This window comes from Miniopterus natalensis, chromosome 15, assembly GCF_054644295.1.
Source record: "Miniopterus natalensis isolate mMinNat1 chromosome 15, mMinNat1.hap1, whole genome shotgun sequence".
In the NCBI taxonomy this organism is placed as follows: Eukaryota; Metazoa; Chordata; class Mammalia; order Chiroptera; family Miniopteridae; genus Miniopterus; species Miniopterus natalensis.
In genome coordinates this window covers 16,598,050-16,621,969 of record NC_142095.1, presented here as the reverse complement: position 1 = coordinate 16,621,969, position 23,920 = coordinate 16,598,050, and the positions used below count along the sequence as shown (strand labels likewise).

Below are 23,920 nucleotides of genomic sequence, written 5' to 3'. Positions count from 1 at the left end.
ATGTATGAATTTTAATCTATTTTTCCCTTAACCCAATTTAGGTAACAAATGTTATTTCCATTTTGGTGCTAGCAGTGAAATGAATATAAAATGACACCATTTGGGAATATATATATATCCCCAGAGACTATATAAATATTTTCTATTCAATTTTGTATTTATATGTATAGACAGAGAATAAATATAGAAAATGTATATATATAATATGTATATTCCCTATTTAGCTGCATATCTCTATTTAACTGTATAGAGAATATTTACGTTCTCTATTTAGCTACAGAAAAATCTAACAATCCATCATTCTTGCAATCCCATCCCATGCTTCCCAGCATCCCTCCCCCCACACACATACTAAAATTCTTGTCACCAACTGTATTCAAGTAAGAAGTTTCTTGCAAAGCTCAGTTCACTCAGGCTGGTAGAATTTCCTAGTTGGACACATAATATTTGTCTCATTGATGTTGGTAAAACTTTTCTCTTGGTGCATCTGATGAGCTGCTACTTAATAGTCATCCTTTATGTAACAACTAAACCATGGATTATTTTTAAATTTGAAAGTTTGTTTCTTTTATTATGAACTAAAAAACTGAATATGCAAACAAGTTGCCATATCTATCTATGCATCACAAATGTTATTAGTTTCTACAATGTCTTTCCAGAATAGTAATTTAAGCAATATTCTTTAGTGTAGTCAATTCTTCCATATTTATAAATTTGTTTTAAAAAATCTAAAGTATAAGAGGTTAAAAATATTACTTCTTGATTATTTTAACCAAAGGAAATGCATGAGGAACAGAAATTCTTTCAGAGGCAGGAAATGCTATATTAGCTGAGTTTCCAGAACTCCTTTCTCCTTCACAGGATTGTTCTAAAAGGATTGCAAAAGTTACTGAGCTTTTAACCTCCTATTACCATTTAAAAGGAGCCCTGTAGTGTGTGCTGTTGGTGTTCCAGGGATCAGGCTGAAACCAGTCTCCAGCTCAGACCACATCCTTGCTTAGCTCCTTTCCTTACCCTATTCTGCTTCTGCACTCCCATTCTTCTGGGAACACGCCCTCAGTAAATCATTCAAACAAGTATCCCCATTCCAGGCTCTGCTTCTAACCAACCTGACTTAAGACAAATCCTAAGCAAGAAATTTCTCAGAAACAACCATTACTGGATCACCTGCCTGAAAACTCAGAAACTAACGCTATTCTGGTCAGGTGGTGGTGTTTATTTGTGTGTTTTTTTAGGTATAATTGTCATGTAACATTATATTAGTTTCAGGTATACAACATAATGATTTGATATTTGCATGTGCAACATAAACACCACAATAAGTCTAGTTAACATCTTTTACCATACATAGTTACATGATTTTTTTTCTTGTGATGAAAATTTTTAAGATCTACTCATATAGCAACTTTCAAATGTGCAACACAGTATTACTAACTATAGTCAACATACTGTACATTGCATCCCCATGACTTGCTCAGTGTTTTACATATATATATTTATTTAGTGGTTATATTATTTAATATCTATAGTATTATTTAATATCTAAGACATCAGAGGATCTCAGTGCTGCAACGACATTCTGGAGAAACCTCTTGCTTTATTTTTTTTTAAGTAGCAAAATCTTTCACTCATGTATTTAGAAGCAGGCAAAGCAGAAAGGATGCACCTTTTAAAAATACTCTGCTTTGAGTAGCAATTAAACTGTACACAAGAGCAAGAATTTGGCTGCTAACAGAGGATCAAAGATACGTCTCGACAAAATTTTTAGACAACGATAGTGGTTTTCTCGGCTGTTCCTCAGTCTGTCAGTAGCTTCTAGCTGGATGCTAGCTGCACAGAACATTTAAAAGTAGTTCTGGTGTCTGGCCAAGCCAGAGAAAACAGGGTGATAATTAATCACTTCAAACCTGGACTGAATTCTCAATGTTGCTTTAATGGCTCAGCCCTCCTCTGAGCTATCAAATCCTTTTACAGAAGGAAAGAAATATGTGTAGCCAACTCTCAATTTTCAGCTTTAATGGAAGAACTATTCATTCCACGAATATTCACTGAGTTCTTGCTATGTGCATAGCACTTTGTTAGGTACTGTGTGGAACCCAGAGGAGTAAATAGGCTGGTAGGACAGCAGAGACATGCACAAAACCAAGAAACTCCAGTGCTTTTGGGATGTCATGCTACAGAGCACCCCAACCCAGGTCTATTTGGAAGGATGCCTACCTTCTCTGCATCCCCACTCCTACTTTCTCAGTTCTGCTTTCTATCACACATTATATTTTTGTTTGTTTCACCCTCTCTCTGCCAAATTATAGAGAAATATTGCTTCTTAAAATAGTGTGTGGCAGCCTGGGCTCCTGCTTTCCTTTCACCCTATGCTTCCTCTCCATGACACCCCTTCCAGCTCCCTTTCCTTGTATGCTACCTAGAGACAAGAGAATAAATAGAAAGTAAGTTATTTGGTCTAAAAAGACATCATGGATTCTCTAGCCAGAGATAGAAATGATGCTACAATCTAGATTCAGGGAGAACCACCCATCTGCAAGAAAGCTAAATGCTTCTTTCCACATTCCTGGATTTGGCCACTGTCAAAGACAGACCTAGTTCATTGGCAGAGTGAATGAGCCTAGGTAATGGCCCCTTACATTTACCTAGTGTTGTAGAGTTTACAAATAATCTTTCATTTATGTCACTCTATTTAATCTTCACAACAATCTGTGAATGTAGCCTGCTACATCAGAGGAAACTGAGGCTCAGGAAGGTTAAGTGGCTTTTCCAAAGTCTACTTGTAGCAAGAGAAAACCCACGGTTTGAACCAAGTATTTCAGCTCCAAGCCTTTCAATTGCTTCAGCATTACCTCCCTTAAGGTTCTGAGAGCCCTAGATTCCTTAAAGTGTTTTTCCTACCATTCCCCTCCCACTTCTCAACTTCCTCCACTACCTAGATCGGTAATAAAGTCACCTTTCTAAAACGCTGGTCTTTGGAATATTACATCTGCCACCCTCTGTACCACCCAGTTCTTTAGAAGATTAGACAGATAATATATGGACTATTACTGTAGGGACAGTAATTACATTAACTACCTTATTTTTTCTCTCCACTTGGCAGGTAATGATACAGCAAGATACAATATTTTATTGACCAAAATGGTCTATAGGAACTACCAAAATTGAGACAGAGGAAACTGAGGCAAAGCATATCTTGCTAGGATTCATATGCTGGTTGTTTTTTCTTTAAACACTTCAGTACAGTCTAAGAGGGAGGAAAGACCTCACATGATAAAAGATGTTTGGGTCTCTGAGTGGGTGCTTTATTTTGGTATCTGCTCCATGACTTAACTCTTTCTCATATGAATAATGAAGAGAAGGAAGATTAATGTTCTCAACTTGGACCAGTCATTGAAATCACCTGGGCATCTTTTTTTGGGACAACAGCTTAAAGTATTCACTCATCCATAGTATTTCACATCACATCAATATTCTTATGTATTATTCATTGTCTAGATCTATTGCTATTGACAACCATTGCCTACATCCGTTGACTCATTAGGGGTTACAGAGTGATGATATTCTAATTCTGATATTCCTTCTAACATTATTCAAACTGCTGAAAAATTTCAAAAATACACACATAAGAAATGGCATGTATAACAATAACCAGACACAAATGATTAGTACTTAATTTTTTTTAATCCACTCCCGAGGATATGTTCTTATTGATTCTCAACCTTTTGGTGTCCAGAACGACGCTCCAACCAACTGAGAACTGAGCCCCCGGCCAGGGCATGAATTTCTTTTAGTGGGCATCTCCTTAGCGTACAAATGCTCTGACCCTACCAGAGACCTATTAAGTCAGCATCTCCAGGGGTAGGACCTGGCCTCTGCATGATTAAAAATCTTCCTGAATGATTCTGAAACATGATCTACAGCCCAGCCATTGAGAATGTCTAGACCAGATGACTGCTAAAGTCCATCCCAGCACTACCATTCTGCAAGTTTATAACGTACAATTAATTACAGATTGCTTACATACTACTCTCTGTCTCCCCTCTCTGACATGGATGGTGAAACAGTGCCAACCCAACGTTCAGAGAACATCCAGGCGCTCTCGATAGCTTGGCAGCCAGTTTCTTCAGAGAGCTGCACAATGGGTCAGAGATCATTTTATTTTCCACCCAAAGGGTAGAGGTTGGTATCTTCAGAGATCAGGATGTCCCTGGTGCTTTTCAGTTCTCCCATTCCACACTCCCAGGGAGCACAGGCACATGGATTAATGTCTTATATTCACCTGCAGAGCTGGCTCTTCTTGTCATGAAGTATCAGTGAAGGCAATACGAAAGGGAGAGATTCAGGGCCAAGCCAACAAGCCACAGGGCACTCTGGTTATCTGCCTATTGAAACAAAAGAAAGACATTTATTGGCATCCAGGGACAAATTCATTCAAATTCTGCCTCTCACTTACTACGCGACTCATGGCAAGTTACCTAATCTCCTGTGCCTTAGATTCATTACCTCTAAAATGGAATAACTAACTATCTCATTGAGTTAATATGATAATTAAATAAATTTAAAACATAAAATGCTTAAAACAGTGTCTTGCAGTTAGATTGCTAACCACTGTTATTTTTTTAGAGCCAGGAATGTCACCTGTGTGGTGAATTAAACTCAGTAACAGGATGAATAGAAAAAAACTGACCACAAATTGTAGCTTTAAAAAAAAATCCACTAATGGTTTAAAGATTCTGAGATCAAGAACAGTTTTTACATTATAAAGGCGATCATATGAATCCTGTCACCTGGGAGGAGGAGGGTCACTGTATCCACAAACCTTAGTAAACATTGGTTCAAAACACTGCCATGCCCCTAAGTCCATAGTTTATGAAAGTTCAAACCCTCCTTCTAACCCAACAATGCTTTTTGCAACGTTTGGTGATCACCTCAGCCTCTTCCTTTTGAAGGACATCCAATATACCGTGTCATATTGACCTAGGTAAGAAATGCAGCCCTTTCTTCAACTTACACTTACCCCGACAGAGCATTCGTGAAATTAATGGGCTTTGTTGACAATTTGAGAGAAGGATGACAGAAAGGTTCATATCAGTGAAAACTGCCTCCCATGGTCAGCAGATACAGCCATCCTTGAACTATCCTTTGACTCAGTGCTGTCCAATGGGACTTAACTATAAGGATGGAAATGTCCTACTTCTGCACTAATACAGTCATTACCAGCCATGTGTTGCTTTTAAGCACTTTAATTTGTGGCCAGTGTAACTGAAAAACTGAATTTTTATTTATTTAATTCTATTTAAATTTAAACAGCCACGTGTGACTTGTGGTTATCATACTTAAATTAAAGCACAGCTCTACGCTCTGGCCTGTAGCCTCTGAGGCTTTTGACCCCAGAGATTCCCAGAGTCTCTCCATCTTTCTCACGCTTCTCATCTTCTGTTCAGAACTTCCTTTAATTTGTGCCAAGCGGTTTGTTCTTCTACCATGGTGACTTAGCACCTGCTGAGTCATGTCTTTGGACTTCTACTTACCATGTGATTTTTGACAAGTTACTTAATCCCTTTGTGCTTCAGATTTGTTTCCTTTAAAATGGGAATAATACTGGTAACTATTGAGTTAACTGTATTGAGTTAAACTGAGAATTAAATAAGCTCTGACATAGAAAGTGAAATACATATCCCAAATGGGCGTAACACAAGTCAATCCCAACATAACACATTTTCACACCTAAAAGGAATTCTGATGGTAAATGTTAATAAATTTTCACCCTGTTACATAATTGTAGGCTGCACTGTCCAATGCAGTAGCCACTGGCCACATTTAGCTATTTAAATTTAAATTTGTTAAATTAGTATTTCATTCTTTAGTTGCACTAGTCTTATTTCAAGTGCTCAGTAGGCACATGTGGCTAGTTACTATCATATTGGACGTGGTAGATATAGGAAAGTTCTATTGGACAGTGGTGGAACACTATTATCTTCTTCTACATAAACTCAAGAGAGAAGAATTGTCACAATAGGTCAGAAAACCAATTAAACTGGGAAAATCAATCAACAGTAGCTATGTCCTCTTTAGCAATCTTACTCTCCTTCTGGCCAGCCAGTCTGAACTCACACACATTTTCCCTTTTACTACTCTCCCATCTCAACAGTACTAATAAAATGTATTTAATAAATATCTATAAAATATCGTAGAGCTAAATCTTCAATGTTATTAAGAATACTTTCTTCAGAATTTATTTTCTTCTAAAGCTTCACCGCAGAGATTATGTCTTTCTCTTTATTAATACTATGTCATACCTGGCAAAACACCAGGCATAATCCTGTTCATTTTCTGAAGCCACAGCACAGCTAGGCACAATAGATAACTTAATGAACATTTTTTATTTAGTCCTATTTGCTTATTGGTTGACAGAGCCTGACAGGAGATGGTGAAGGGAAGAGAGGGTTCAGAGTGTCTGTGTGTGTGTGTGTGTGTGTGTGTGTGTGTGTGTGTGTGTGTGTAAGCACAGTGTTCCAACCCATGCATATCTTTTGTCATTAATTGTAGTCAACAAGAACTTGTCTGGGCAGTTAATGAAAGTTCTCCCATGAAACTGCTATTCTCTTGGGCATCTGCTCCCAAGGGAAATGTTATCATTAGTACATGATGGAAACTTTCTTCCAACTTACAGAAGCTTATCCTAAAAGCACACAGTGTTTCTCTGGATGTACTTCTGAGTACTGACTGCCAGATTACTGCTGTTTTAATATTGGTGAGAGCACAAATAAAGAAAAAGTGTACTTGGTAGAGAGAAGGTTAATGTGGTCCATCATCCTGAAGAGTATTTAGTTAGTACTTGTTTCTGTTAGAAGAAAATAAAACAAATAAATAAAAGTATTTTAATGTACTAGTAAAATAAATAACAAAAATTAAAACAACTCCCTACTGATCTTGGAAAATAAAATTTAGCTACATATTTTGGTTGTTTTATGTGCAAATGAGAGAATCAAGACACTCCTCTGAGACTGCAGACATCTCTAAACCTGAATTCAGGTCTCCCTCCCTTCGCTCTCTGTGTTGAAAAATATATAAGGTCAGTTTCCCCAGGAAACAGGCTCTAAGACACCGATTTACTCACAAGAGTTTTATGGAAGAATGTCCGTTAGAACATCTGTGGAGAGTAAGAAAAGCAGGATTGGGTAGAGGAAGGAACAGGTTTACAAAGAATTGCAACAGCATCCTTAGCTGATACTATGGGAGCTCTGGAATTGGGGTAGCTCTTTGAAGGTACCCGACATGGAGACAAGGGGGCCTGGCCTTTGAACTCCCACTTTGAACAGCCAGTCCAGAACTGCTATCACAGAGAAGGAAGTGAGCTGCTAGGACTCCCAGCAGCTTGGGAAGTGAGTGGCTAGGTCCTGAAGGAGAGATCTGGGCAGGATCCTCTATAAAGAGGAAAACATCTTATTTCCTGCTCCAGGGGTAGTACCCATTTTATTCAGGTGTGTGGCTGACCTCCATGATCCAGGCAAGGCAATCACAAGGGTCAACAGTGAACTACCTGTCTTAGGAAAGGGATTCCCTGCAAAAAGACCCTGAGATGAGGCTTCATGTTAAAGTGATTTCTTAGGAAATGTTCCCAGAACAAGCCAATAGAGAAACAGCAGGAAAAGAAGGAGACCAGAAAGGGCATCAAGCGAAGTCATACAGCCAGTCACTTTGACTCAATTCTACAGTAGAGGCACTTCCTCAGAGTTATCTCCATCAGGGGACAAGAAAGCTGACATATTTTATACCCCCACACCCACCGAGCATTGAGTAGAGACTGCCTCCGGGAGGTATTAAATTGCCTGGCACTCGCAACTCCCCAAGTGTAGGCAAACTGAATTTCAGCCACTTGGGACAGCGCTTCAACAAAGACACAGAGGATGGCTTTTCTGGGAATGAAAGCACACAGGAAGCCCTTGTGTATTAAAGGGATTGGAGAGGTTTTGGGTGTAGAACTCACAACCCAAAGTGAGGGCTCATCAGTCCTTAACAAACCCTCATGTTATCACTCAGGTGGGAGTTGAGCCCAACTGTTTAAGCCCCAGGTGAAAATCGGAGATAATCAAAATGGTAATCACTCTTTTTTTTTTTTTTTTTTTTTTTTAGCATGACAACTCATTTTCCTATAAGTAAATGCTAACAAAAGAACATACATATTTACACTTCTCCCAAGGATAAGCAGTAAGTTTTAGATCAGGGCCATCCCAATAGATTAACAAAATACAGCATTCTTTCCATGACTAGAACTAACCTTGGATTCATCCATCAGTTTTTCAGATTACATCATCTTCTTCTCAAGTAGATTTTTGAAACAGAGCACTTTTGAAATCCATGCATGATGCTATTAAAGAATTTATCCTAAATCAGATATGCCTATTTGCATAATATTAGGCAAGTTTCTTCTTAGTTCATCCTGTAATAATCTCCTCCACCCAATTGCTTTCTGAATTGCTTTTCAAAGTGATGTTAAAGAGCTTTCAACAATGATATCGAATACAAGTATTTACGAGGTCATACTCCCACTAATAATAATTATAGCAGTGTTAAGTTTCTTTGTCTCCTTTAAAAACGTTTAACCTATTTCATTGGGTGACTTCTATCAGCATCTAAGACTCATGTTGAGGGTCATTTGAAGCTAATACCTCATTCCCAAATAATTCTTGGTTGTTCAAAATTCAAACATAGAGCGGGGGGGGGGGGGGGGGGGGCAGGGAGAGACTATAATAAGAGAAACACTGTAAGGACTTGGGTATTAGGCAACTCCCTCTTTTATGGGGGCAATTTAAGGGCACAACCCTTGCTTTATAATGATAAACAAAGTGAAAGGAAATCAACGTTAACCACAAAAAACTGCTGGTGCCATGTGCAGGTGGGAAAAGGGGGCTATTAGGCAGACACACAAGCTTTATTAGATCTGCTGTAAATAGGCTTTTTTTCTTCATCTTTTTCTTAGAGTCTCCTATAACTTTATTGATCCTGTCTACAAGAACAATACTAAATGCATTTCTATACAAAGGCTAAGGAAAGGGGCTTATTCTCGTTCACTGTATGACCACTTTAAAGAAATGGCTTAGGTTTGATGGTAGCAACTTTGAAGCCATACTGAAAATCAAACACTCTGTTGATTATTTTACTTTATCCTTATGTTAATTTACTTGAAAAAATGTAGTATCTATGTATAAGCATGCAATTTTCTAAGTGTCTAGATGAGAGATCTAGGTACATTTTTAAAAACTGAATTATAAAAAAATCATAGATCATTTAAAAGTAGTGTGTAAAACATTTTGGGAAGACCATTTTGTGAGGCTACCAGATTGGAAACTACTAATGAACTAGTTTTTTGTTTATGTTGTCAAAGTGTGAAAAATATAAATAGATTTATATTTGGTCAGGTGTGAATAGTTTAATAGAATTCTGGGATTTTAAGTGAAAGATTACAATCTAAATTGGAATGTTGTAATCTGTAATTTGTAAATTGTAATTTGTGGAGAATTAATTTTTTTGCTCAATTTGCTTGACATTGTATTGTTGGAATACTTGCTTTGATTCTAAATATGATTAAATTACTGTGAAACACACACACACACAAACCTCTAATCCCTAAAAAACTGCAATGAGCTCAGACAATCTGGCCCTGTTATAACTCAAATTTCTTATCTGCAGAAAGGAGAGGCACAAAGTCTTATCGCCTGTGTTTTATCTGATTTTGATTGGGAATTCTAGCTATGTTTCTTTTTCTGTTGAAGACATACTGAAACCAGACAAAGGATCTCAAGGTAAAGAACAGGAAACGGGTATTGATTTCCTTTATCCACCCCAGTCTCTTCGTATCTTTTTGTATTGTACTATGATGGATTAGGTGGACAGACCAACAAATGTTTCACATTTGCTACCAATTTGATGGGCTTTGGGAAAAAAGGATTTGAGGCATATTCTAGGAAAGAGAAGAATCCATAAAACCAGGTCTGGGTCTGTGTGATAAGTAGCGAGGCATATGTTCCCTACATCAGAAGGCCCCAAACTTCCTACCTAATATCTTACTTAGCTCTCTTATTACACACACACACACACACACACACACACTCACACACTCACACACACACACATGCACATGCACCTCATTGAAACAAACTGATGCTTTTCTTAATCTAATATTTCTTTTGGTCACTTTTTCTTTCCTTTCTCTGGAGTAAATAAGGTCATCAAAATTATGCTTTCTCATCTCATCTATAACCTTCTAGGTCAGTATTTCTCCAAGTCCATAAAGAGAGTGTATCCAAACCATATAGGATAAAAATGTAGATCCTAAACCCACTGGAGCAGAGTCTTAGGGAGGGGGCCTAGATATCTGCATTTTTGCCACAAGAGTCTTGTGCGCATTTAAGTTGGAAAATCATGTTACAGTTTGTTATATAAGATTTAAATGTTAAATTTAATAAGCTAAAGTACAGACTTTCCTAGAGCTATTTGACACCTGTAAAAAAAGAAAAATACATCGTTAAGTCGAGGTGATGCACCAGCTTCCCTGGCCTCCAGAACTGCCCAGCCCCCTTCTCCCTACTCCATTAAGGCTTTCCCCTTCGTTTTTTTCTCAGCAGTAAATTATTTACAACATAATTAAGCAGTCATTGTCTGAATGCTTCCAACCCCAGCCCAATTCCTCCACCTTTCTATTTCTCCTGACATTCTCTTTTTCGCTCCCTTTAGGAGAGTGAAGTTCGACAAATTGAAAAACTAAAGACAAAATAATTATAGTAGAAATGTAACAACAGAATGAATGGCTCTCAACCAGCTACCATCAGGGGCAAATGTACAGCACGCAATCCGTCTTAGCCTCCCTCCATTCCCACCTCCCCCTCTCTCATTTGTTTCTCTCCCTCCAGCCATCATGTCACCCAAAGAATGTCCAGAAAAGAGCAGGTCACCCAAACTTCCTTCTGGAACAATGCATCTCAAAACCATACCTTTTGCTTTTCTCTTCTTCCCATAAAGTCTCTTCTGTTCACCTTCTAGGTGAAGAAAACAATGAATTAATGACCAAGAACATTTTCTGTTTTGTATTCCCATTGTGCATATAGTTTTTAAATCAACTTTTTAGAAGTATAATAATCACACAGTAAAATTCATCCATCTTAAGTGCAAAGGGTTTTGACGATATATACCTGTGCAAATATCTTCACTGTCAAGGTATATAACATTATTCATCACCCCAGAATTTTCCTCCCGCCTTTTTGTAGTTAATCTCATCCCACACCTGACCTCCCAGCCTCAGGCAACCACTAATCTGCTTTTGGTCACTATAGATGAATTTTGCCTGCTATAGAGTTTCATGTAAATGGAATCATTTTTTTGTCTGCCTTTTCTTCTCTGAACATAATGCTTTTGAGTTTCATTCATATTGTTTCATGTATGGATAAAGCACAGTTTGTTTATTCATTCTCCTGTAGATGGACATTTGGACTATTTACACTTTTGTGAACAAAGCTGTTATCACCATTGTGTCAACTCTTTCTTGGACCTACATTTTCATGGGTAAATACCTTGGATCAGAATTACTCTATCATGTGATAAGTTTATATTTAACTTTATGAGAAACTGCCAAATAGTTGTCTAAAGTGGTCGTATCATTTTACATTCCCACCAGCAATATATAAGAGTTCCAGTTGTTCCACATCCTCGTATACATTTAGTATTGTCAACCTTTTCAATTTTAGCCACTTGAATAGGTATGTAGTGGTACCTCATGATTTTCATTTGCATTTCTCTGATGACTAGTGATAATGAGCATCTTTTTATGTGTTTTTATTTCTAGGCATATCATTTCTGATGTACCTGTTAAACTCTTTTACCCATTTCAAATAGGTTATTTGTCTTAGTACACACACAATACTTTCGGTACTGAACTCAAAGGATTGATTCTGACGTTTGGCATCAGACATAGTGGTTAAGGGTGGTCTTTTTTTTTGTATATGGGAGATGGAACTTTACCCCATATAAGCTGCCAAGTACTAGAACCCAGTATTAATATTGCTCCTGCTTTGCTTTGGCATAACACAGTGATTAGGCACACATACTGGAGTTACTCAGCCTGGGTTCCCATACTGGCTCCACCATTTACTAAATGGTGCCCAAATCAATCTTTGCCTCAGTTTCCCCTGCTGTAAAATGGGGCAATTCTTACCCCATAAGGCTACTGTAATATTTAAATGAGATAATTTAAAACACTTTGAACATCCAAAGACAGAGTGAGCACTCAGTAAATGTTTGCTGTTATCAGGATAAAGAATCTGAGTTCTTTTCATTACAATGCTCACCAAACCACATTCTTTCCAGAATCCTTATCTATACAGCATCATCTCTTTCCTCCAGTCCTCAATTCTATTTCTTCAACTGTCTTCTAGATAAGCAATATTTGGAGACTTATTTTCTTCTTGCTTTCAGGTCATTTGCCAAAACAATGATAGAGAAGGAGGAAGTTTGAAGGCAGGTTTTACCTGACTGGGTTTAAATTTTCTATAGTTCAATTTATACCTATTTGTTCCTTGGAAGTCTAAATTTTTAAAAAATATTTCAACAAAGTCCTGAGGCAACTTAAAGCTCAAGAGAGGAAAGAGAAAATAGGCTCATCCCAGCAGGAGGCTGGGAATAACATTTGACAATCAGATTATTTTATTTTAGAGCAGAAAATTAGTTGCCTCCAAGATAAACAGAGGAAGTGAAACTTTAAAAACTTGGGCTTTGAACTTCAGGAAGCCCTAAAAATTCCTGAAAGCACATATTAAATGAAAAAAAGAAAGAAAAAGAAAGTATTAGATTAGTAGAATAAAAGAAAAACTATCTCAATAGATCATCTCAATAGACATAAAATGCATTTGAAAAAACCCCAACATTCATTCATAATAAAAACTCTCAAACTAAGAATAGAACTTCCTCAATCTGATAAAGGGCATCTATAAAAAACCCACAGTTAACCTCATACTTCATTCTAAAAGACTGAGTGCTTTTCTTCTAAGATCAGCAATAAGGTAAGGATGTCTGCTTTCCCCAATTTTATTCAACCTTGCACTAGAGTTTCTATAGCTAGTGCAACACAAAAATTTTCTTTTTCAATGAAGGGCATCCAGATTGAAGGAGGGGGGGGACGAGTAAAACTTTCTCTATTCGCAGATGGCATGGTCTTATGTGAAAATCCAAAGGAATCCACAAAACTTTTACCAGAACTAATAAAAAACTTTACCAAGATTACAAGATCAATATACAAAAATTAATTGTATCTCTATATTCTAGCAATGAACAATGAGAAATTTAAATTAAGAAAACATTTCCTTCACAATAATAGCAAAGAATAAAATACTTAGGAATAAATTTAACAAAAGAGATGTACAACTTATACGCTGAAAACTATAACACATTGTTGAGAGAAATTGACCTAAATTAATAGAAAGACAACTCATGTTCATGGATTGGAAGACTAAATATTGTCAAGATGTCTATTTTCCTTATATTGATGTATAAATTCAGTGTAATCTTTATAAAAATCCCTCCAGAGAGACTGAAAACTGAGTATCCCTGTTAGCTTTCCCCCTAACTGTTGTGGAGCTCAGGGACAAGGGTACAAATGCAAGTCCCAGCCACAGCCTGCTCTCTTCTCTTCCCACCCCCTGGCTGTGTCTTACACCAGGGGAGGCCTCACAGTGGTGCATGTGTGTGTGTGTGTCCCTGCCCCTAGGTCTAAATTCCAACCTTCCCTCCCTTAGCCTCATTACAAATAGCTCCCCCTTGGCTACCCCTTCAGCTTAGGGGTGTGCACACTAGAAACACAGTTTCACTTTCAGGAGGACAGACCCAGGACAGAGGTCGAAGCAGTTGCTAAAAAAACTCTCAGAGCCATTTGGGCAGGGAATTTTACTTCTTTTTACCAGAAGCATGGTCTAGAAGCAGAGGCATGGGCTCCAGATAGTCACATTCCCTTGGCCACACAGACTCCTCAGAAGGGAGCCAAAGGTGTCCTCTAAAGTAATGCTTTCCAGGACTTTAATAAACAAACAAATCACTGGGGATCTTGTTACAGTGTAGCTTTAGTAGGTCTGAGGAGGTTAGGCCCAATGGTCTGCATTTCTAACAAGCTTCCAGGTGATACCCTCCAGCTGGTCTGTGGGCCACACCTGAGTAGCAAAGCTCTAAAGCAGTGGCCCAGATCAGGTGCCCCACTGAGCTGGCTCTAAGGGCAGAACTCACCTAAGGAATGAGAGTGACATCTATGGGAGTGAAAGGTTGCTTTAGAACTTCTAAGCCTTCATCACCTAGAACTGAGCACTTTGGTGATGGCTTTCCATGAGCCAACAGTATTTGCAGTGCTGTCTTTGAAGAGTTCAGTTTAATGTGCAAGTTAGACATAAATAAATAATTACAAGACATTGTATAAAGAGGATTATAGATGAATATATGAGACACATAGGTGACACAGCAGAGGTGAGTAATGTCTGAGCATAGCATTGAGGGATGAATAGGACTCCATAGAGAAGAAAAAGAGAAAGGGGATTCAAGATAAAGGAAATGATGCATCTGTGGCAGATTGTATTTTCTGAAGATGGCTGTAGCAATATCTAGTCTCATAAAACCTTCTAGAAACTTTCCACTCCATATCAAGCAGTGAATCTGCATGGATTTATGATGGCTTCCATGAATACAATGTGAAGATGTGACATAATGTGACTTATGAGGTTAGATTATAAAAGACTATGTGATTTTTGTCTGGTTTTCTTGCGATGCTCAATCTTGGAAACCAGCCACCATACTCTGAAGCCCATGGAGAGTCCTGGTCATGAGGAACTCAGGTCCCTCCTCAGGACTCCCACTGAGTCTGTCACCAACAGCTAATACCAACTTGCCAGCCATGTGAATGAGCTATCATGAGAGCTGGTCTTATAGCCTACAGTCGGACTGTCCAGGTAACACAGTAGTTTTTACTACCCAGATGGAAGCAAGATATAATTTCAAAAACAAATAAAAAAACTCATCTAAGTTCTTCTTCTATAGCCTCCATATTCTTGAAATAAAAGTACATAATTCTGAACCTGCCATCACTACCTTTGTTTCCCCCCCTTAACCACATTTCTAAGAGAACTGACCAAGAGTTTCTAAAATAGGTAAAATTTATGACTATTCTTTAATGCTGACAACCTTATTTTCCATAGGCCTGAGGAGTGGTGAGTGCATGCTAATTTGAGAGGTAAAGATTTAGAAAGTCTGAATTGACTTGCCAAGATTGTTTCCTGGGCTGTGAGTCTCCTAAAAAAGAAATTTTAAAAAATTCTTCTGACCCTAATCTAATGTTTAGCTGAAAAGCAATATCCCATGCAGCATGGGCATTCAAATTACATTTAGGAATTTGGAATCAGAAATTCCTGGGATGGAGATAGCAGGTGACAAATAGCTGCCTCTGCTCTCAGCTAAGCTGACTCCTCCTGGAATATTGTGTTCAGCAACTGACACCAAATTTTAACAGCAACATAGACAAATTCCTCTAGAGACTGTGTGGAAGAGAGTGACCTTAATGGTGAGGGACTAAAACTTGTGTCACATGAGGGACAAATGAAGAAATGGGGATGTTTATTTTAGGGAGGAGGCAACTCTTGATGCATGTTAGCCTTTTTTAAGTAATGAAAGAGCTATCTTGCAGTAGAGCTGTTAGCATTGTTCTGCACCCCCAAAGTATAATGAGAAAGGAACTGAAAGCAATTTAAGAATGAAGGAAATCAAAACTGTCCAAAGATGGAGTCAGCTATCAGAGGAGGTAGGAGATCTCATCACTGGAGACATTCAAGCAAATTATTTTGAAATAATTCTAAATCAGAAAGTGGTTGGGAGGGATATCCTGCGAAGTCCTTTCCATTACTTCTACGAGCTTTGAACTCCTTTGAGTCCCCCATACCATCACCTCTGGGATTCACCAGGTGTACTCCTACATGTGCTTAGAATCCAGCCTATTCTTTCTACTTTTGGATTCTGTCAGTGTTGACATTTCCTGAAGACTCCAAAGCCTATGAAATCCCAGGAGTAATTTGCTGTCTACCACTGATGGCCCCAACACAGCTCTGTGCCAATGCCTCCCTAGGCAACAGCTGCACCACTGTGCCAAGCCATTGTGCGGCTGGTCCCACTTCTACTGTCCTGTCAGCTCATCACAGCAACACCTGCCTTCCCTCTTTTTTGTTACGTTGTGCTTTGTTAAGCCAGGACCCCATAATGTAGGACAGACTTTATGGGCAAATAGCTGTTAATTCTTAGTCATGAATTTTCTTCCCCTTGGACTTAACTGAAAGTCTACAGGGGTTGAGTTGGAATAATCAGGAACCAACAGATTCTGTCTGCTCAAAAGTGCCTTTATCCAGAGTGATGTGCTCATTGTCCTAAAGAAATCTTCCAAACCTCCCAATCTCTTTTTTTGCTTAGGATCAGTTCTTCTCCAGACACTCACTGCTCCTCATTCAAATATCCCTGCAACTCCCTGAGAGCTTGCTCTACCACCCTCAAACGTACCCCACATTCTGAATCCTAGGCTGAGACAGGTTAGACTCAATTGTGGCCCTGCCTTCTTCACTTTCTTCCACCTGCCCCCTATATGATTCTGTGACTGAGGGGTGAAAGAAAAAATGAGGAAAATATAGATAACATGGAAGGGGAAGGAAAAATGACTAAGTGGTGTTATAGCTTAATTTCAATTCCTTAAGTGGATTTAAAAAAATTCTGTATGATGCTTTACACTACAAAATAATGTGACTGAAAGAAATACTCATGTAATTTAGCAGTAACAATGTGATTGATTGGTAATACTCCAATGATGAAAATCTAGTCTATATATCAGAGGAAAAAATCTAGCAGTTTGTTAACAGTATTTGCAAAACAATTTTTATTACTCATTTAGTGCTACCTATAAGTTTTGAGAGTCAAACGAGGAATAAATTGTATATACACTACATAAAAATATTTACACATCCACCATGTATATCTATTGATATTCTATGAGTCTTGAGTTAAAAAGCAGCTTAGTCGGGGAAAGGAGGCAAATGTTTGAACTCTCATAAATTCTTCAGAGCCGACTTCAGTAGGCCTCTTTCTCCTACCTTTAAAAGAGAGAGAAATCATGGGCATTAATAAGAAAGCTAATACTCTGCTCACTCTAAACCTCTGAAGAAGAACTCAGGCATTTGTTTTGATTCTGAGGCCAGTCTAATGAAAGTTGAGCACAAGATGGGACTGAACTTATTAACTATTAAGCACACCGAAGAATTAGGGGCAGGATATCAGCCATAATCAAAAGCACAAAGCTTATAACCTGGGTTAAAGCGGGGGTGGTGAACAACAGTATGAGTGAAGGAGGTCATTCAAGTTAGCAAGTCCAAGGAACATACATACTCAGAAGTCTAGTGTCAAACTACGTTCATGAATGTGGAGTTCTGATCACAGAGGGTCAAGGGAGTAAGCAGCTTTGGAGAAGTGTGGCTTGGACTACTCTTCAAGAAAGAACTATAGTCTATCAGATGCAAGTTTGGTTAGCTAACAGCTGTAAGTGCCTTCAGGACCCATCTTAGCTTCTGAGTCAAGGACATGCTCTTCTTAGTCAGTCTCAGCAAATAGCTAAGCATAATGGAGACACTAGGATCTGGACATTTCTGCTCAATCTGAGATGCCTTTATGGGTAGTCTTTGTACTGGAGATTTTTGTTAGGCTAGATGAGACTTCCTCAGAGCTGCACTATAGTCTGAGGCTCTGCCTACCCGATTCTCCTTCCTTCCTCTCTCCTTACACAAGTGTCAAACCTGCACTGTAGCCTGACTGATTTCCCTGCCTACTCTTGCTCTCCTTCCCCTTTCTCTTTGATAGATAAAGAGATAAATCTCTTGCACTTCTAACTCCATCTATGTCTGCTGCCTGGAAGACACAATGAATACAGGCGGCATACAGTGTTCTAGGACATAACCTGAGTAGGGCAAGGCCAGTAAGATAAATTACTAACTGGGGGCTTGGCACTTGGGTTCTCTGATGATGCTACCTTTCACTGGGCCGTGGTTTGCATATTAATCCCTGAGAGCCCAAATGAATTGTTACCTTTAGGGTCCTCACAGTAAGCCCTGGTCAATAGAAAAATAGAATAGACAAGCCAAGGGAGTAGAAGAGTCTTTATTTTCTCCATTCACAGAAAGTGTGCCTTCCCATGAATATGTGAATATACTAAAACCACTGAATTATACATTTTAAATTGGTGAATTATGTTATATCTCGGTAAAGCTGTTATTAATAATTTGTGAATTTCCAAGTATAGAAGGGGCTACTAAGACGACTACCCCTTTATTCTAAAGTGTAGACACAGAGATAAATAAGCATGGTCTCTACCCTTGAGTAGCTCACAGCAAAGTAGTGACACAGGCTTTTAAACAGTATAGACATCCTTCTATAACTTAACAGGAGGTTATTTGGGGGGAAAAAAGTGGCAAATTGAAGTGAGAGAATAACTCCCAGACCTGAAGGTGACATCACCTCCCATCTACCAAAGCACTGGGAAGGTAACAGCTCACATTTCTATGGTACTTGTTTTGTTGCAAGTTCTATTTAAGTTGTTTACATATATGAACTCATTTAATTTTCTCTCTTACACTATATAAGTTTTAGCTATTAAAATAAACCCTGTTTGTAGATGAGGAATGTGAGTCAGTAAGAAATTAAGGGATTTGTCCATGATCACAGCAAAGAAGAAGTAGAGCCAGGATCTTGAATCCAGATCCCCCGGTTCCAAAGCATCTCTGTGCTGCCTAAGAAAGGTGCAAATTAGCGCAAGACTTTCCCTCCTTCTGTTTTTACTTATTTCCCTACATTTAAGGTATTTTTATTTATTATACTAATAACAATATAACTATAACAAAGAAAACCTTATGTACAATCTCATAGCTTAACAAATATCTGACTCTTACAAGTCACTATTCTTTTCTTTGTTCTGATAGTCTTTTTTCAGAGCAGATGCTTCCTTTCTTACTCCTATGGGGTCTAAAGATGGCCCCTCTGAACCACGTTTCTTTTTTTCCATTCCTAGCCTATCTTTCTCTTCAGATCCTTTACCCATATCTCAGCACCTACTTATGCCCCTCTGTATTTCTGGGAGGTTGGATCCAATAGCCCATTTCAGGAGTAAGACTCTTTGCTCCACAGAAACTACCACAGCAGTAACATTCTTGATGCATGTGTATTAATTATCTATTGCTGCATAACAAATTACTCTTCAAACTCTGTGGCTGGAAATAACAAACATTTATTATCTCTAGGTTTAAAAATGGCTTAGCTGGGTGTTTCTGGCTCAGGGTTGCACTGAAGCAGCTGAGCAGGGTTGTATCATCAGAAGGCCTGGCTAAGGTGGAATAATGATCTGTTTCCAAGCTCGCTCATGTGGTTGTTAGTGGCAAACCTCAGTTCCTATCCACATAGGACTCTCCATATGGCTGCTCACATTATGGCCGCTAGCTTTCCCCAGAGTAAGTGATGTGTGTGTGTGTGTGTGTGTGTGTGTGTGTGTGTGTGTGTGAGAGAAAGGGAGGGAGAGAACACAACCAAGATGGAAGCTCTAGTGTCTTTTTTTATATCTTTATGTTTTTATTGATTTCAGAGAGAGGAAGGGAGAGGGAGAGATAGAAACATCATTGATGAGAGAGAGTCATTGATAGGCTGCCTCCTGCATGTCCCTTACTGGGGATGGAGCCCAAAACCCAGGCATATCCCTGACCTGGAATTGAACTGGTGACCTTCTGGTTCTATAGGTCACTGTTCAATCACTGAGCCACACCGGCCAGGCAGCCCTAGTGTCTTTTATAAACTAATCTTGGAACTGTCCTACTATCACTTTTCGGCATTATACACTACTATCACTTTTCGGTATGATGTGTGAGAGGACTACACAAGGATATGAGTACCAGGGGGCAAGGATCATTGGGACTAACCCAGAGACTGACTACCATTGACTACCATACTTGGGCAGAGGCGAGGGGGAAGAGGGGCAGTCAATTCCATGTTTGCATCTTAATTTATGAGAATGGTATGCCCTGATATTTTGCAGTGTGCAACATATGCAATTGTGCATAGAAGCCTAGGTAGCAGTCCCTGACCAAGTGTTGCAATTGGCAGGGTATTTGTCCTCAGCACTCTTTCATTCCCTGTTAGGAATTCATTTATTCATTTATGCAGCAAACATTTGTTAAGCACCTGGTGCCTGCCTCCTCCTTGGTAGGTAATGGAATTCTAGGATCTTTGTTTGGATTGAGCTTCAATTTTCCCACATGGGTGTTTCCTTCTTAAGTTTCCATGACATTCAGAGTAACCTCAGGGTGCCTATAGCCCTTTTCAAGCCAGGCTGTAAGCAAATGATTATTGTCTTTCATTCTTTTCTCTCAGGGAACTAATCTTTGGTAAACTTAACCTAATGTGATATTTCCTTCAGGGGGTACAATCCAAATATTTAATAATCCCTGATCATTGGGTGTCTAACAAGAATAGAAACTGCCTAAACAAGCAGCAGCTCTAACAGTATGATGTGTTTTGCTGAAATCCAGCCCAGTTACCCCCAGAGAAGTCTTTTCTATAGCTCTTCCAGTCAAACTTAACTGATTGGGACTCTACCTATTCACGAAGTTAGCAATAACAAAAGTTATGAGAAGGGCCCCACATAAAAAAAATTCCCATTTGCCAATTTTAGGGGGAAAAGCGTAGGTTTTAAATTAAAGCTCAGAAGTAAGAAGTGTAGGGAAGGAGAGAGTGAGTTCATGATGATGGATTGATGGACCAGAGCAGGAAATACGAGGAAGGTGAGTTGTTTGTTTTGGAGACTAAGTTTGAGTCTCAGGGGAAAGGAAACTGAGAAAAATCAAGTAAAATCTATGTATGTTAACACTGGCTCATGCTAATGTGTCCTGAAGTTCACAGACTCCAGAGCCAAACTGCCGTTTTCAAATCCCAGCTCTGCTATTCACTAGCTATGTGCTTGTGGGCAAGCGACTTAATCTCTGCACTTTGGTGTTCTCATCTCTACAGCAGGGTTGACAGAATGAAATCAACCTTATTGGTGTTTCTGAGTTAGCACATGTAAAGTCCTAGAAGTTAGCCTGGTACAAATCAAAAACACAGTCAATGCTAATTATTACTATTGAAAAAAGGAGTACAATGTCTCTTAAGGCATCAACTGAAAGAGGTCAATGTCATTCACTCAACCAGTATTTATTAACTATATACTATAGCAATGAACCCTAGCCAAAAAAAAAATCAAAAAAATCCTTGTTCTCAACAAGGATGAGAAACTGCCTAAGGATGCTTATACGTGGAGGAAGGAAAGTGAGAGACATGGGGGAGAAAGGACAACTAAAATAAACAAATAAGTAAGAAATACAGTGTGTCAGATTTATGATGATGATCACGAAGAAAAATAAAGCAGAGAGGAGGGCGACAGGAAGTGCTGCGGGAAGGCTGGGAGGGAAGAATGTTCTGGAGACCGAAGATTGTACGTCGGAAGACTTGAGGCTGAGAAATGCTTGGTGTGTTCCGTAACAGCGAGGAGGCTAATGCGGCCCGAGGGAGGCGAGGTCCCAGGATCCCTGGTTGGGGGCGGTGGGCAGATCATGCAGGGCCACATAGCCACTGTCAGAACTTCGGCCGTTGCCCTAGGACGGGAAGACACTGGAGGTCCTGAGGACAGACCTGTGTTTTACAGGGTCACTCAGACTGTCCTGTGTGGGGATTGGGTTTGTGTGTATGGTGTGGGTGGGGAGTGGATAGGGGAAGAAATAAAATCAGGTAGGAAGTTATTGAGAGATGACGGTGGCTTAGACCAGGGTATGAACTGTGGGGAGGGAGGTGGGAGGAAGTGGATACTTTCGGCATATGTTTTTGAAGGCGGAGACAACAGAATTTGATGATGTCACGTGTAAAACAGAGAGAAGGGTCAAGGACAGGGAAGCTCTGAGAGGACAGGGATTCTTCCTCTTTTGTTCAAAACCATACCTCTACCACCTAGATAGCGTCTGTTACTCAATCCATATTCCTTGAACCAATGGCAAGGGTAACTCTGATTTGTACTGCGCTCTTCTTAAACTCGGTGGATGGCATTTAGCAGTTAAAACATCTACAGAGAAAGGAAGTACGGTAGCAACCAGTTTCAGCGCTGAAGCCGTGAAGCCCCTTCCAATCCCTTCCTAAAGCTGGAGGTTGACATCGTCGCACCCCCTGGTCCCCAGCGGGCTAGTGACCAGGACTAAAAAACAACTTTGATACTTTCTGTAACAGAAGAGTACTCCCTTATAAAATATTCATTGCGAACGAACAAAAACCAACAGGGTATATACCTAAGAGTACACAGAGGCGCAGTTTATGCGGAGAAAAGCATGGAGACCCGGGAAATGGGGATTCTGTCATTTATTCTTACCAAAGAGTTGCAAAACACACTGAAACACATTCAGTCAAGTGAAAATATTAACACACAGAGGTTTCATGGGGTAAAATAAACTATGCACACATTTTAGGCAGTCTATGAAATCCTCTATTACGGTCACATCTGAAATATTAAAAAGCGAACCTGGTGCGCCTTAGGTCGTATTTTCCTACTAATACCTTGTACCACGTGAGAGGTATGGGGGGCTATGTAAGTGTCGATGAACCCGGGATATGCTCATCTCTCATCCTCCCATACATATTTTAGAATTTAAGGGTAACGGGGCCTGTCCATATCCTCGGGCCACACACAGAAGTGACACACAAGGACGCACCTACTTTTTGCTCAGCGTTGATTCAGGGAGGTCAGACGCCAATACCTGCTTTAGGCAATTTTCAGGACTATTATAAGCTAACAGGCAATTCCTGAAGAAGGCACCTGGTGAAAGGGTTTTCAGTTCCAGACGGTATGCATGGATCACGACTCGCTCCTGGCCCTGGGGTGCTGCGGCCCTGATTTCTCGAGGCGGCCCGCGTTGGGGGGGCTCTGCGGGGGGAGGGGTGTGGGCAGCCCCCTCCTCGCACCCGCAGCCGCGGCGCCTCCTGTATGGGGGAGGGGCGGCAGCAGCAGTCCAGTCGGTAAGGGGCTGGGGGTGAGGGAACTTCTGTGCGAGTTGAGTTTGCAGTGCAGGCGGTTTTTTGTTGTTTTTAAAAAATGGTTATAAGAGGGGGAGGCAATGATAGGGAAACGTAACGTTCCCTCGGGTCACCCGCAGAGCTGCTACTGTTCCCATACCCTCCGACGGGGCGTGAAGGCCGCTTTCCGTTCGCCCTGACGGCGCTGCTCCGCCCCTCCCCCACCCTGGGGCTACATGGCCCGGGGCTCCCGGCCACCGCTGTACTCTCCGGGCCGGGCCCGACTCAAACGGCCGGAGGACCTCCGTGTTGCAGCGTGAGGGGGAAGGGGCTGGCTCAGCCTGGGCCAACTTTCCAGGCCGATGCGAAGTTTTCCCATCGTGGGCGCATGTGGGCACCACGGGTCCGAGTTGTGTTTAGTGTGTCAACAGGGTGAGACCCTGCAGCCGCCCTGCGAAGGCTCCAGGCGAGTGGGAAGCCGGGGCTGCAGCGCGCGGGGTCAGCGCCGCCCTCGGCGCGGTCGGAGGGCGACTCCCACCCCCAGCCAGCATTTCCCTTTAATGCGCGTGCCCGTCAAGGTCCCCGCGTCCCCTCCCTCAGGCCGCCCGCAGCCTCGGTTTCCCTCACCTTTCCCAGTCCCGGCCGTTCCTTTCACGCGGGACGCCCCTCGCCCGCCGCCGCCGCCGCGGGCTCGCGGGACTCCGCTGTCACTTTACTTTTCCACAGCGCCTCCCCGCCCCCTCGCCCGGCCGGCCGGGGAGCCGCCGGTGCGCGCGCCCGCCCCCGC

At 40.5% G+C, this 23,920-nt stretch overlaps 1 long non-coding RNA gene across 2 annotated transcripts; it reads right to left on the bottom strand.

Moving 5' to 3' along the window:
* Positions 1-212: 212 nt before the first annotated feature.
* LOC107526359 (uncharacterized) lies at positions 213-23,817 on the bottom strand. Of its 2 annotated transcripts, none has more exons than XR_001602153.2 (3): positions 23,761-23,817; positions 10,998-11,042; positions 213-4,385 (listed from the first exon to the last, which is right to left on the bottom strand). It is a non-coding gene; the product is annotated as an uncharacterized LOC107526359 (long non-coding RNA). The 2 variants fall into 2 exon arrangements; XR_001602154.2 differs by lacking the exons at positions 10,998-11,042; positions 23,761-23,817 and adding exons at positions 6,675-6,847; positions 8,285-8,723.
* Between the last annotated feature and the right edge of the window lie 103 nt (positions 23,818-23,920).